This window comes from Podarcis muralis, chromosome 11, assembly GCF_964188315.1.
Source record: "Podarcis muralis chromosome 11, rPodMur119.hap1.1, whole genome shotgun sequence".
Taxonomy (NCBI): Eukaryota; Metazoa; Chordata; class Lepidosauria; order Squamata; family Lacertidae; genus Podarcis; species Podarcis muralis.
In genome coordinates, this window is record NC_135665.1 from 41,073,654 (window position 1) to 41,086,145 (window position 12,492).

A 12,492-nucleotide genomic window follows, 5' to 3' on the forward strand; every position below is an offset into this window, starting at 1 on the left:
AATTGCAGACAGGACCAGCTCAGCTTGTAGCCCTAAGTATACCACGAAAAAAGCATACGGGGGATGGGGGGGGGGGAGAGGAGAGAAGAGGAGGCATGGTGCGAATTTCCCCACAAGATTAAGTTCTGTCCCTAAGTCTAAAAAGAGTCAATCACCCCTGGGTGAGCAATGAATTCTGAGGGACTTGCAAAACAAATGGGTGAATAAAATGTCATTTCCCCTGATGTTTTATTTAACCTGGTCAAATACAGCACCTTAAAATGTTTTCAAACTGCATGCAGTACCGCACAAAGATAAAAACTGGACTAAAAAGGGGAAAGATTTAACTTAAGTACTATAATTTCTGATTCCTGTCAAAACTAATTCCAGCCTTGGATTAAACACTATTTATAGCAGCAGATGCCACACAAGTTCAGAGTAATTACTGATTTTAAAGATCACAATTTCTCCTTTGGCTCTACCCTCTCACCCTTTTACTCCAACCAACAACCCTAGAGACACGATCAGATGCTGACTCGCTGCTCTAATGCTGCAATGCCCTGTTAATGTGCTATTTTTGTAACCCTTCTTCTTAGATTACAGCTGACTTCCGTTCTCAAATGCATGGCTGTTATCTTCATTGATTTCTTCTGAAATCACACTCATGAGGGCAAAATATCCTGTTCGGAGTATAACTTGTACAAAGATGTTCTTCAGCATCCCTGGTGGTTGTAAAAATTCATTCCTTGCACAATGTTTCAGAACTCTCTTTTTAATGCCAGCAGAGTCCTCTCAGAGGTGTTCTTATGCCAAGTTTGCAGTTAGAGTGGACCATGAGGTCAAGAGAGGCAGGCCTTTTGTTTTCTCTTTTAAAAGTGCTGGGGCCTTTTACCCAAAAAGAATGATAGGTACAGAATATATTTTATAAAATACTAGGAATTTATGAGAAATGTTGAAAAATTAAGGCCTAGGGAAATACACTTTTTCTGTAAATGTTTTCAATAATTTTCAGTTTGCACTGGGAAATTCCATGGAGCAAGGGTAGCGAACGTGGTGACCTTCAGATGTTGTTGGACTACAAGTCCCATTACCCGTATCCATTATGGTCAATGGTCAGGGATGATGGGAGTCCAACAAAACATCTGGAGGGCACCACATTGCTTACCTCCGGCTCCCTCGGCCAATAAAGCGAGATGAGCGCCGCAACCCCAGAGTCGGCCACGACTGGACCTAATGGTCAGGGGTCCCTTTACCTTTACCTAGAGTGATCTAATTTTTCTTGTGTTTAGTATAATAATAATAAGCTGAAATGATCAAACTTGGTGTTTATTTATTGTTACTAATGAACTTATGGCACAGAATATTTCCTGTTTTTTTTTTTTTTTAAAAAAAGGCTTCAAAAGATTTCCACCAGTCATCATTTATTATACCTCATATGAATGACCTTTTTTTTACAGTGTATTGATTTGTACATCTGACTGTCACTGTGACAAGACACTACAGTAATTACTAGCAACAGCAATCATAAGTACTGTAATGCTTAGTAGATTTTTTTCTATGACCAATTTGTTGTTGTTGTTTAGTCGTGTCCGACTCTTCATGACCCCATGGACCAGAGCACGCCAGGCACTCCTGTCTTCCACTGCCTCCCGCAGTTTGGCCAAACTCATGCTGGTAGCTTCGAGAACACTGTCCAACCATCTCATCCTCTGTCGTCCCCTTCTCCTTGTGCCCTCCATCTTTCCCAACATCAGGGTCTTTTCCAGGGAGTCTTCTCTTCTCATGAGGTGGCCAAAGTATTGGAGCCTCAGCTTCACGATCTGTCCTTCCAGTGAGCACACAGGGCTGATTTCCTTAAGAATGGATAGGTTTGATCTTCTCTAAAGATGTCTATCACTGACAGCAATGTTATATCCCATATAAAGTGGAGCTCTAATGCTTTTGTGTTACTTTTCTAGATGAAGAAATGTGATAAAAAACAATCAAAACAGTAAGTATGCAGCAAAGCTCTGAACATTAAACAAGTGTGTATCAAAATCACAGGTGTTTGAGAAGATCCTGAGAGCAAATAAGAGGCTAAATCACTATCTTTTGTGTGTGTAAAAGATCCACCCTTCACAAGCACCAAGCCAGATAATACAGTGTTAAGAATTCACTCATGTGTCTGTTCCCATGTGACACAGGGTAATTCCAATTAGGTTTGAAATATAGTGTTTCAGAGTGAGCCGGAGTTTTATTATTGCTTAAGATTTTTAGAAACATCACTTACAAATGGTCTCAGATGTGGCTGATGCCATTTCCAAGCTAGGGTTCCCTAGTTAAGTTACCAGAAGTCCAGATGACAATAGAAGCCATGGGGCTAATATGTTTGGCTCCAATATCCTGATGTAGCCACCCTCAAGTAGCCAAAATCTGAATGCTCATTTGCACATATTCATTTCTAGGGCTGGAAGGATCTGCTTCTCATTTTTCCATTCTTAAATTCAGTTCTCCACATTGCTGCAGCGATTTGTCGATTTCATTATAAAAAGCCCTCATGGAAATTCTTCAGTATTTTAGTGTGAATTTATCATAGTAAACACATTTTTTGTCTGCAGTTTTGACCAATGCACACATTTATGCAAGCAACCTCTCCTAATATAATGCATTTTTGTAAACATTGGTTGGAGAACTGCATCACAGAATTCGGTTAAGTGCGAATTTTGAACGATGGCTGTGGTTCGGTTCTCACATTGCTTTGGAAAGTGTCTAATTGATAAAATCAACTTTAAATGTATACTGAATCAAATTTCACCCCCATTCCTATTCATTTCCTCTAAGGTCCCCTATTCATTTTGGCTCAGTCAGCAACCCATAGTTAGTGCATGTTACTACAAGAACAACTTCCCCCATTGGCTACCATTTTAAAGCTACATATCCATAAATCATCCTACTTGAATACACCTTAAAGTGAAAGTCCAAAATCACAAAATAAATCTCTTTCAATTAGTACTATGAAAGTCAACCTGTGTTCTATGCTATCAAAGTTATCAATTTAACATACATTGTTAGCGCTAAGAAACTCAGTTATCTTTCTTCGTATGTGCAGTACTTTTAAGACATTCAGAATCAATGACACTAGCTAATAATAACCGGAATAGCAAATATTAATATCTAGAACACATCTACACTGACAAACAAGCTACTAAGCAATTACATATAAACCCCATAGAGGGAGCTCTAATACCAATCATTACCTTTTCAGCATTGTTATTTGACCACCAACCAGCTTAACCCATAAAACAGAAAGGAATATACAGACACAGGATTCTATCCCTGGAAATAAAATATTTATTTCATAAAATTTATATACTGCTTGATTGTAGAAAAATCTCATGTCACTGGGGCTGTTACCAACCAGCGTATATATTATTTCAAAAATACTATATATTAGGTAGTTGCTTTATAAGTAACTAATTTAACCTATCATTATATTGCTTGTAGACAGATTGGGATTAAAACTGGAAAAACAAGCTGTGTGAGTTTTTAAAAATTTTGCACCAGGTTATTATTATTATTATTTTGTTTTGGGTGTGTGCGGTTTGAGTTCAGGAGTACTGAAGCAAAGGCCCATAGAGCAATGGAATGGAATTGGTTCAAATCTACAGCTCATAAACAGCCTCTCTGTTTCCAATTGCAATGAAGAACAGAGATTTTGTCGGCCTGGACCTCTAGATTCTGAACTGAGGAGAAAGACAGAGAAATGGTTGCTATGGCGACTGGGCCTTGTCCACGCTATACCACAATAGTGTCATGACAATGTGGAGAAGGTATGAAGTTGGCTACTTCCAGTGGTTCTGGACCCAGAGTGAACCCCAATAAGACCCTAGGATTTCATCAGTTGCCCCAAGACCAAGGGAAGCTATTCTTCGGACAGTAAATAAAAGTGGTGCAGTTAACCTTTCCCTTTCAAACATGTCGTTTATCAATACAAAACCAAATTTTAGTTGTAAACGAAGGGGGATTAAAGGAACCAATCACTGAGCAGGAAAAAAAATGACAGGGGAGAGGGGTAAGCCTCAAGTTTTGTCACCACCACAATTTTTAAAATTAAAAACAATGCTTATAATAAGTTTAAATAGAACACATGCAGAATTACAAGATGACTGCATTGCACTTGCATTATATTTATAATGGAAATAGTGAAAGTGAAAAGGAGGAAAAAAGAGACAAAAATCTCTATCATAACCTTTTGAGAACAGACTAGAAAATAATTTAACCATCATCCTGAAACCGGATTTCAAAACATTGTAAGACCACAATACAGTGATTATGCCCAAATCTTTGTTATATTCCATAAACATCTGTCAAATTGTTGCAAATTTATCTTGTCTTTTTCCTTTCTCTTTAAATCTGCTCAATTCAATGTGGCCATTGAGGCAATCTCCATCATTTTTAATCTTCTCTACATTAACAGTTGCCAAACTCCTTTTCCCCCCAAACAAAATTCTTTCTGCCATTCTTATGTTTCCATCTGATGAAACCACCTGCATAGTCTAAAGAAAAAGCAATGGGTCCAATGGTATCTTATACACGAACATATCTGAAGTCTGAATCTTGACTAATTTTCAGGTGTTGTTTTTTTTTTAAAATCAGTGCATATTTCCACCAGTAGCATAATTTCTTTTTCATGCAAACAGGTTTTCCCCACTTTGATGTATTCCTGTTCCTCAACTTTTCTTTTCTGGGGGGGGGGGGGTAGAGAATGAGAGAGAATCAATTTTTGCTTTTAATTTTTGCTGCTTCTACCACTAGCTTGGCTTTTTCTGAGCTATTTTCTCTCTCTTTAATATTTGTACTGGTTCGTCATCATGCTGTGACAACATTGTGAGCCACAAGAGGCACACAGACTAAGCCAAACTTTGAAGGTCAGGAATCTATCTCAGAGACTGAATGATTCACCTCAGAAGGAGTACAGGAGATAGAGATGCTGCCATGTCCTGTCAAGATTGGGTCAATAACATTAAGGTGTATTTGACCCAAGAGATATACAGATCTCATATTTATTAACAGTATATCAAAAACAGTTTCACATACTATAGAATGAAAAGCAGGAATGCAATTGGAATGAATTTTTAAAATCCCAGGATGATAAGCACAACATTTAATTTAATTCTTTTTATTTCTCCCCCTTACTCGGAAAACTACAGGACTTTGTTTGCCATACCGGTATGCTCAGTTCATTAGCTAGCTATATAATTAATGGGCCAAAATTAATTTTAACCATGTATTTATTAGGGAATTGAATGCAAAAACTTTTCAGGAGATTGGTCACTCAATTATACCCTCATGCAAGACAACCAGTTCCCTTGACAACCTTGAAGTTTCGCCCCCTTAATTGTACTGCTTTGAAAATGTTTGCTATATTCTTAATTTTTCGACCCAATGAATCAATTCACATTATCCCCACCGAAGAATTCCGCCACATGGATGGCCAGTTCCAAAATGGCAGAGCCATCCTTTGAAACTGGTACAACTAGCATGCTAAAAGAACAGAAAGGGAACATGCAGGAATAGATGGTACAGTGTTGTGCTGCTGCCCTGCCAACAGCGGTGTTTTTGCTGCTTACTGGGATGGTGTGGGGCACAGGAAAGGCCAGGGCCATGTAGGTGCACTGGCAGTGTCTCACATGTCCCACTGGTTCTCTCTGTTACACCAGGTTTCAGTTATGCCTACCAGATCAATGCCATCCTCTAGCACCAAGCACTCCAGTTCACAAATCTTGTCTCAGGGGTTTTTAGCATTAGCATATCAACACTTGTATACAGTCTCTCTCTTCACGTTTCTTTGGCACTTGCATTTTTGACCTGCAGTGCTTTGCCCTCTCTGAGTCAGGTAATGAACTCATAATAAAGGCTGATATCTATTCCCAGAAGTTATGCTCTCCATGCTAATGCTTACTTATGCATACAATGATCCCTTAGCGATGAGACATGATTAAGTAGGATATGACAGCACAGTATGGCACCCTTGACAATAGCAAGCCGAAGAGCAGATATAGTTATATTCAATAAATATGAGACCATAAATGGAAGTGTTAATTTAAATTATTTGCGGCATGTGGCTGGGATATTCGCTTGTTAAATCACATTCCTTTTCTGAAGTTGCGTAAAATGCTAGAAAAACCCAAAACCTTACCAGTGTTCACTAATTCACAAAAAAGTCTTCCATTTTTTAGGCACCAGGAAGCATATGCCATGAATGCCAGTCTTTAAAGTATAAGATTTTCACACTTGCTTCTTGATGTAAAACTTTCAGGTTCAGATAGCTAGTAATCTGGTCAATATAAATCTGGAGTTGAACAGGCTTATGCTAGGGGAAATCCAGATAATTTTTTCCTAATATTCTAATTTAAAGTCAATATTATGAGGAGGAGTGGGTGGTGGTTTGGGGGAAGACCCTGGTGCAGTTATTCCCCAACCCCAATAACACTTCATGGAAAGTATCATCTCCCAAATGTGAGCAAAGACCAGGGCCGGACCCCAAATCCATTCAAAGCTCCGATGCTCTAGTTACCTTTTCTAATGTCTCTGAAAAGCAAGCAGCAGGAGATCCTGAAAGGAAGTGGTGGATTGCAGTGAACAGCTTTATGATGGTATTTTTCTCGTTGAGGAAAGATCAACCCAATCAGTTGTTTTAGGAGACAGTTTGGCCACACTGGATGTCCAAAATCAATGCTCCAGAATCTGGATGAACCCAAACGGCTCTAATTTTAAGAGATTAGATAGCAGCATATGTTTCAGGCAGGATGTTTTAGCTTTTAGAGGTTCTTCTTCTACTTCCCAGATTCTGGTACATACTATGCTGTCGACACAGATGTCTTCAGGGCAGTGGGGGCTGATCCAAAGAGCAAATGGGGCACTGCCCCACCAACCTCAGCTGCCCAGCATGTTTTGCTCCTTCCTTAAACCTAGTATTACTGAAGCTTTCTCCATAGAAGTCACAGTTCTTATCTACCGCACAGCAATGCTTCATTTATTAATCTAGCTTAGTTCAGTAACTAATAGATACCAAAGCATTCTACGGGTATTTACAAGGATGTAAGGTGAAGGAGGTTCTGACCAAAAAGAAACTGCAGGAACACATTCTCTTATATAATTTGTGAACATGCTGTCCCTGACACTGACTGTCATTTAATTGTTTAATATACACATATACTTACTGTGTCAACTTTCTCATTTTCCCAACTGCACATTATCAGCTTTCCAACTCCATAATTTCCCCCCAACTCTACATTTTGTGTTTAGCTGCACACTAAAAAAACACCCTTTGAAAAACTTCCATCTTTTGGTCATATTTCCTACAATGATGCATGATAACACTGCTCAAGAGTGTGATAAAACATCCTATATGGACAAGGAAGCCTCAGAGTTCTGAAGCAATCATCAGTAAATAAAATAATAGCAGTAAAACTTTCCAAGAGATCACATTTTCACCATTAACCATCTTCCCCTTCAATACATTGATGCCTGGCAAGAACTAAGTATGTCCCACAAAGAATGCCCAAGAAGATTCCATAATACTATTTGTGATATCTCTGTCCTGGGATTTGTACAAATGAGGGGGGAAAACCCCAAAGCCCAGCATATGGGCATCAAGCTAAAATACATAAATATTAGCTTGTGCGGCCTGTATTTTCTTTTAAATTGTTTGTGATAGATGTGCAATTTTGTTTTTTGAAATCACTTCAGCCAGAAATTGTGTGAAAACTACATGCAAAGGAATCGTGTTTTCTTTTTAATGTGGCATTTCCAACCACCGAAGATGAAAAGCTACTATACAGATTTTTAAAAGGCCTGTGTCTCTGCTAGTGAGAACCGCTACAACAAAAAACAAACAGCAAAAAGAATAAAGAAAAGCTCCACACAGTTCTTCCTTCATGCTTCTTTGGAACTTGGCCTTTAGCTATTAACTGTCATGAAAGTAAGCTTTCTGTAATACCATTGCTTATAAATGCCAAAGTCTCAAGTAATGGCTATATAAGGGAGCAAGCATTTTGGAACTAGGTGAAGCTATATAACTATCAACAGCACAGTTTTACTGCCTAGGGGCAAACTTGGGGCAAGTTGTAAGCTGCCTTTGTAAAGTTTATTGCTAGAAGGAACTTACAATAAGTAAGTTATGCTTTTCATGCAAGTTTCCTTTAAAAAAGAGCTCTCATTTCGTAGCATTCATTAATACGTAATAAGAAAAACTTCCTTCATTAATACCTGATCAAGGGAAGAAAAATGGCAATATATAGTCATCCCTATATAGCATGGGAGAGCAACAAATAGAAATGGACTTCTGTAGAACTGGGCAGTGCAGATGCCAATGCACTTCTGAAGGCACTTCCAAATTCACATTGCTATAGATAGCTAGACTCCAGAGAGCTGAATGGATGCAAATGGAGACATTTATTTCCCATTCATTATTGCACATGAATAGTTGTACAGTGGTGCCTCGCAAGACGAAATTAATTCGTTCCGCAAGTTTTTTCTTCTTGCGAGCTTTTCGTCTTGCGAAGCACGGTTTCCCATAGGAATGCATTGAAAATCAATCAATGCGTTCCTATGGAAACCGACTTCAGACCAGGTCCGGGGACAGTCTGTCCCCCGACCTCTTCTGAAGGCTGGGGGGGGGGGGGGACAAGGGCTTTTCTTCCCACCCCCAGCATTTTAAAAAAAACCGGGACAGCGGAGGACTTCTCCGCTGTCCCGGGGCGATTTAAAAGCCCCCGGGAAGGCAGGAAGGGGGGAGCAAAGACTTTTGCCCCCCGCCGGCCTTCAGAAGAGGTCCCGCCTGCCTTCAAAAGCCGTCCGGGATAGCGGAGAAACGAAGGCTGGCGGCGGGAGGAGGTCTCTCCGCCCCGCCGCCAGCCTTCGGAGGAGGTCCGAGGACAGTGGGGAAGACGCGCTGCGCTTCCCCGCTGTCCCGGAGATTTCCCTATGGGCTTTCGTCTTGCGAAGGAAGCCCATAGGGAAATTCGTTTTGCGAAGCGCCTCCAAAATGGAAAACCCTTTCGTCTAGCGGGTTTTCCGTCTTGCGAGGCGTTCGTCTTGCGGGGCACCACTGTACATGGCTGGATATGGTCAGAGACTAATGTTATTAAACAAAAGCAAGAATTGCCTCCTAATCTTGCATCTGCCTATACTGTTGGGTATGCTCTTGGTCCAGAGGAATGTGGGTAGCGCTGTGGGTTAAACCACAGAGCCTAGGACTTGCCAATCAGAAGGTCGGCGGTTCGAATCCCCGTGAGGGGGTAAGCTCCCATTTCTCGGTCCCTGCTCCTGCCAACCTAGCAGTTCGAAAGCATGTCAAAGTGCAACTAGATAAATAGGTACCGCTCTGGTGGGAAGGTAAACAGCTGCTCTGGTTCACCAGAAGCGGCTTAGTCATGCTGGCCACATGACGCGGAAGCTGTACGCCGGTTCCCTCGGCCAGTAAAGCGAGATGAGGTCCTCAACCCTAGAGTTGGTCATGACTGGACCTAATGGTCAGGGGTCCCTTTACCTTTATGCTCTTGGTCCAGAGACTATTTAAGGGGACACCTGATAACTGTGCTCAAATAGCTGAAGGCCTGTCAAGCAAAAGATGGTGCAGATTTGTTCTCTGTTGTTCCAGAGGACAGAATTAGAAGCAATGGGTGGAAATTTCAAGAAAGCAAATTTCAAGCATTATTATTATTATTATTATTATTATTATTATTATTTACCAACCTTCATCTGAGGATCACAGGGCTGTTTACAACATAAAAACACAAAATACACAACATAGTAACAAACAAAAACAATACCCCCTGCAAGTTTAAAAGGCTATAGATTGTGTAATTAGCCGAAGGCCTGGGAGGTGAAATGTTTTTGCCTGGAACCTAAAGATATGTAACGAAGGCGAGAGAATTCCACAAGTGTGGAGCCACCACAGAAAATATAAATGTTAGGGGAAGCTTCCTAATGGCACAAGCTGTTGCAGACAAGAGTTAGTGGACTCTCCTTTGCTGCAGCTACTAAGAGATGCTATACTGTAGTTACACGATTCACAGATGATGCCCATATTAGAACCCAGATATTACATCAGTCCCTGGTTCCGACTCACATAGGAAGACAAATTTGATTCTGATACAAAGTGGGGCATGACATTTCATTCGTGTCTGCTGGTTTTATTTTCTGTTTTTCATTTGTTTGAGTTTTATCTGCTGTTCAGTAGATCTGCTGTTTTTGTTTATGTTGTTTTAATCTTTGGATTGTTGTTCAGTTCTTATTTATTGCTGTATTTTGACATTTTAAATGTAACTCTGGAAACTGGCTAAGTTGAAAAGTGGGGTGTACTTTTTGCAAATTTTGAAAAATGAATATTCAATTGTGTGTTCAGCAGGCAGCTGTGGATGTTATGATTAATCCTAATAAACTGAATGATGATGCTTGTCAATGTTATCCCCCCCCCCATTATTGGTTTTACATAAATTTATGCACAATAACTATAACGATTCAAAAACATAAAAATAAAAAGGTTCTTTCGAACCTTCGGACCTCCTCCCCTCCCTCCATGGGTTCCATTTCCCCCAAAACAATCTTTTTCTCCCCCCCCCCGCATCTTTTACCATTATCCACCTATTAAAAAAATAATAGCTGCCAAAATTCATTTCACATTACCAGTGTCATTGTATCCCTGCCCATGATTTTAACTGTCTACAGTGATCTTTTAAGTATATTAAGAAGCTATTCCAATCTTTTAGGAATACTTGGTCTCCCTGGTTTCTGATCTTTCCCGTCAGTCTTGCCATTTCTGCATATTCCATTAGTTTGGTCTGCCATTCCTCTTTGGTTGATAATTCTCCTTCCTTCCATCTCTGGGCTGAGAGCATCCTCGCTGCTGTGATGCTTGTCAATTTTAAATGGTATTCCAGTTGTCGGGATATCAGGTGGGAGAAATAGGTAGTACGAGGGAAACTGTACTCACAGCTCAATTCAGAACTGGGCAGCAATTACAAGCATCCTCTCTGACCAATTTTGGCCCCTTCCACCTTTCCTAGCACCCTCAGACCCCTGTTGCTTAGGTGGGTCCCCCAAATTTCCAAGGGGTCTTTTAAAAGTGACAGTGGGATAACAGGAGAGAACCCACCCACAAGCTTCCTTCTGTTCAGAGTTCTCAGGATCCATCACATAAAAAGGTGACAGGGAAACAAGGGACAAAGACTTTGGGTAACTCCAGCCTGCCAGGCTTCAAACAATATGGCCATATAACATCTTTTAATTTCGATCTAATCACCTAGGCCCAATTAAAAGCTGCCTTAGTTTGTTCTCCTCTGATGGTAACTTCAAGCAAAAGTCCTTTTTAACAGTAGAACAATGTCTAAGCTCACCACCAGAAGTGGCCTGTACTAGGATAGTGGATGCCTGTGCTTGCATGAACCGGAGAGTACCAACTTTTCTGTCGCCTACAGAAAAATCCGAACTCTTTTTCTTCTGCTAACGTAAGATGCTTTTTTCAACCACCTTGAACACATCACTTAACACAAAATGGCAAAGTCTGAACTCTTGCTCGCATGTTTGCTTGCTGGAAAATATTCCTCAACCAGAAAAGTTGTTCAAGATAAGAATAGCAGAGAGAGGTGGGGAGAGGGAGAGGGAGCAAATATTATAGGAGAGAAAAAAAAAAAAAAGCTACAGAGAATTTAAGGGCAAATCCTGCGGTATATAGGTACTGTACCACCACTGCAAAGCTGGTCCATCATGGCCAAGCAGCACCATTTAGTCTCTCTAATGCTTCAAGGCTCCCCCAGTGCAAAAAAAAACAACAACCCCAAAACAATTCCCTTTGTGTTTGTCTAGTTAAGAGGAGGAAGTAGTGTGATAGGTGTATAGTAAAAATAAAATACTGACGGGTCAATGTTAACTTGAAAAAAAATCCTTTTTTCACGTATATCTACTTGGACCTTGAAAGTATCCTCAAAGGCCCTTAATCCTCCAAGTGCCCTGAGGAAGTGGGGTGCAGACTGTGAATAGTGGGGTGAGAGGACCTTTCTGATGGTGTGGGATGTTGTCCCAAAAAAAGGGCTTACCCAGTGCCTTCTTTGTGCTCTGTTTGGGGCCAGACAAACATTTTTTTAAAATCTTCTCATACCTTTTAAAGATACAATTTTTCGTTGACTTTTAGTAGACGTTTAGCAGACATCTGAAGGCAGCCCTGCATAGGGAAGCTTTTAATGTTACATATTTACTGTGTTTAATGTTTTGATTTGTTGGAAGGCACCCAGAGTGGTTGGGACAACCCAGTCAGATGACATTATTATTATTATTATTATTATTATTATTATTATTATTATTATTATACCAGCTTTATTCTCTATTGCTAAGTTGTATGGTGTGTTAAAATATTTCTTGTTCTTAAGGCATATAACAACATTTTAATGTTTTTATTATTATTATAAGCTGGCCAGAAAACTTTGTTATTGGACTGCATATAAATACTGTTAATAAAAATAAAAATAAATT

The 12,492-nt window shown here is 40.0% G+C and overlaps 1 protein-coding gene across 3 annotated transcripts in view; it reads right to left on the reverse strand.

Moving 5' to 3' along the window:
- The window catches only part of RGS7BP (regulator of G protein signaling 7 binding protein), a 54,011-nt gene that overhangs the window by 12,841 nt on the left and 28,678 nt on the right, over positions 1–12,492 (reverse strand). The window lies entirely within an intron of this gene.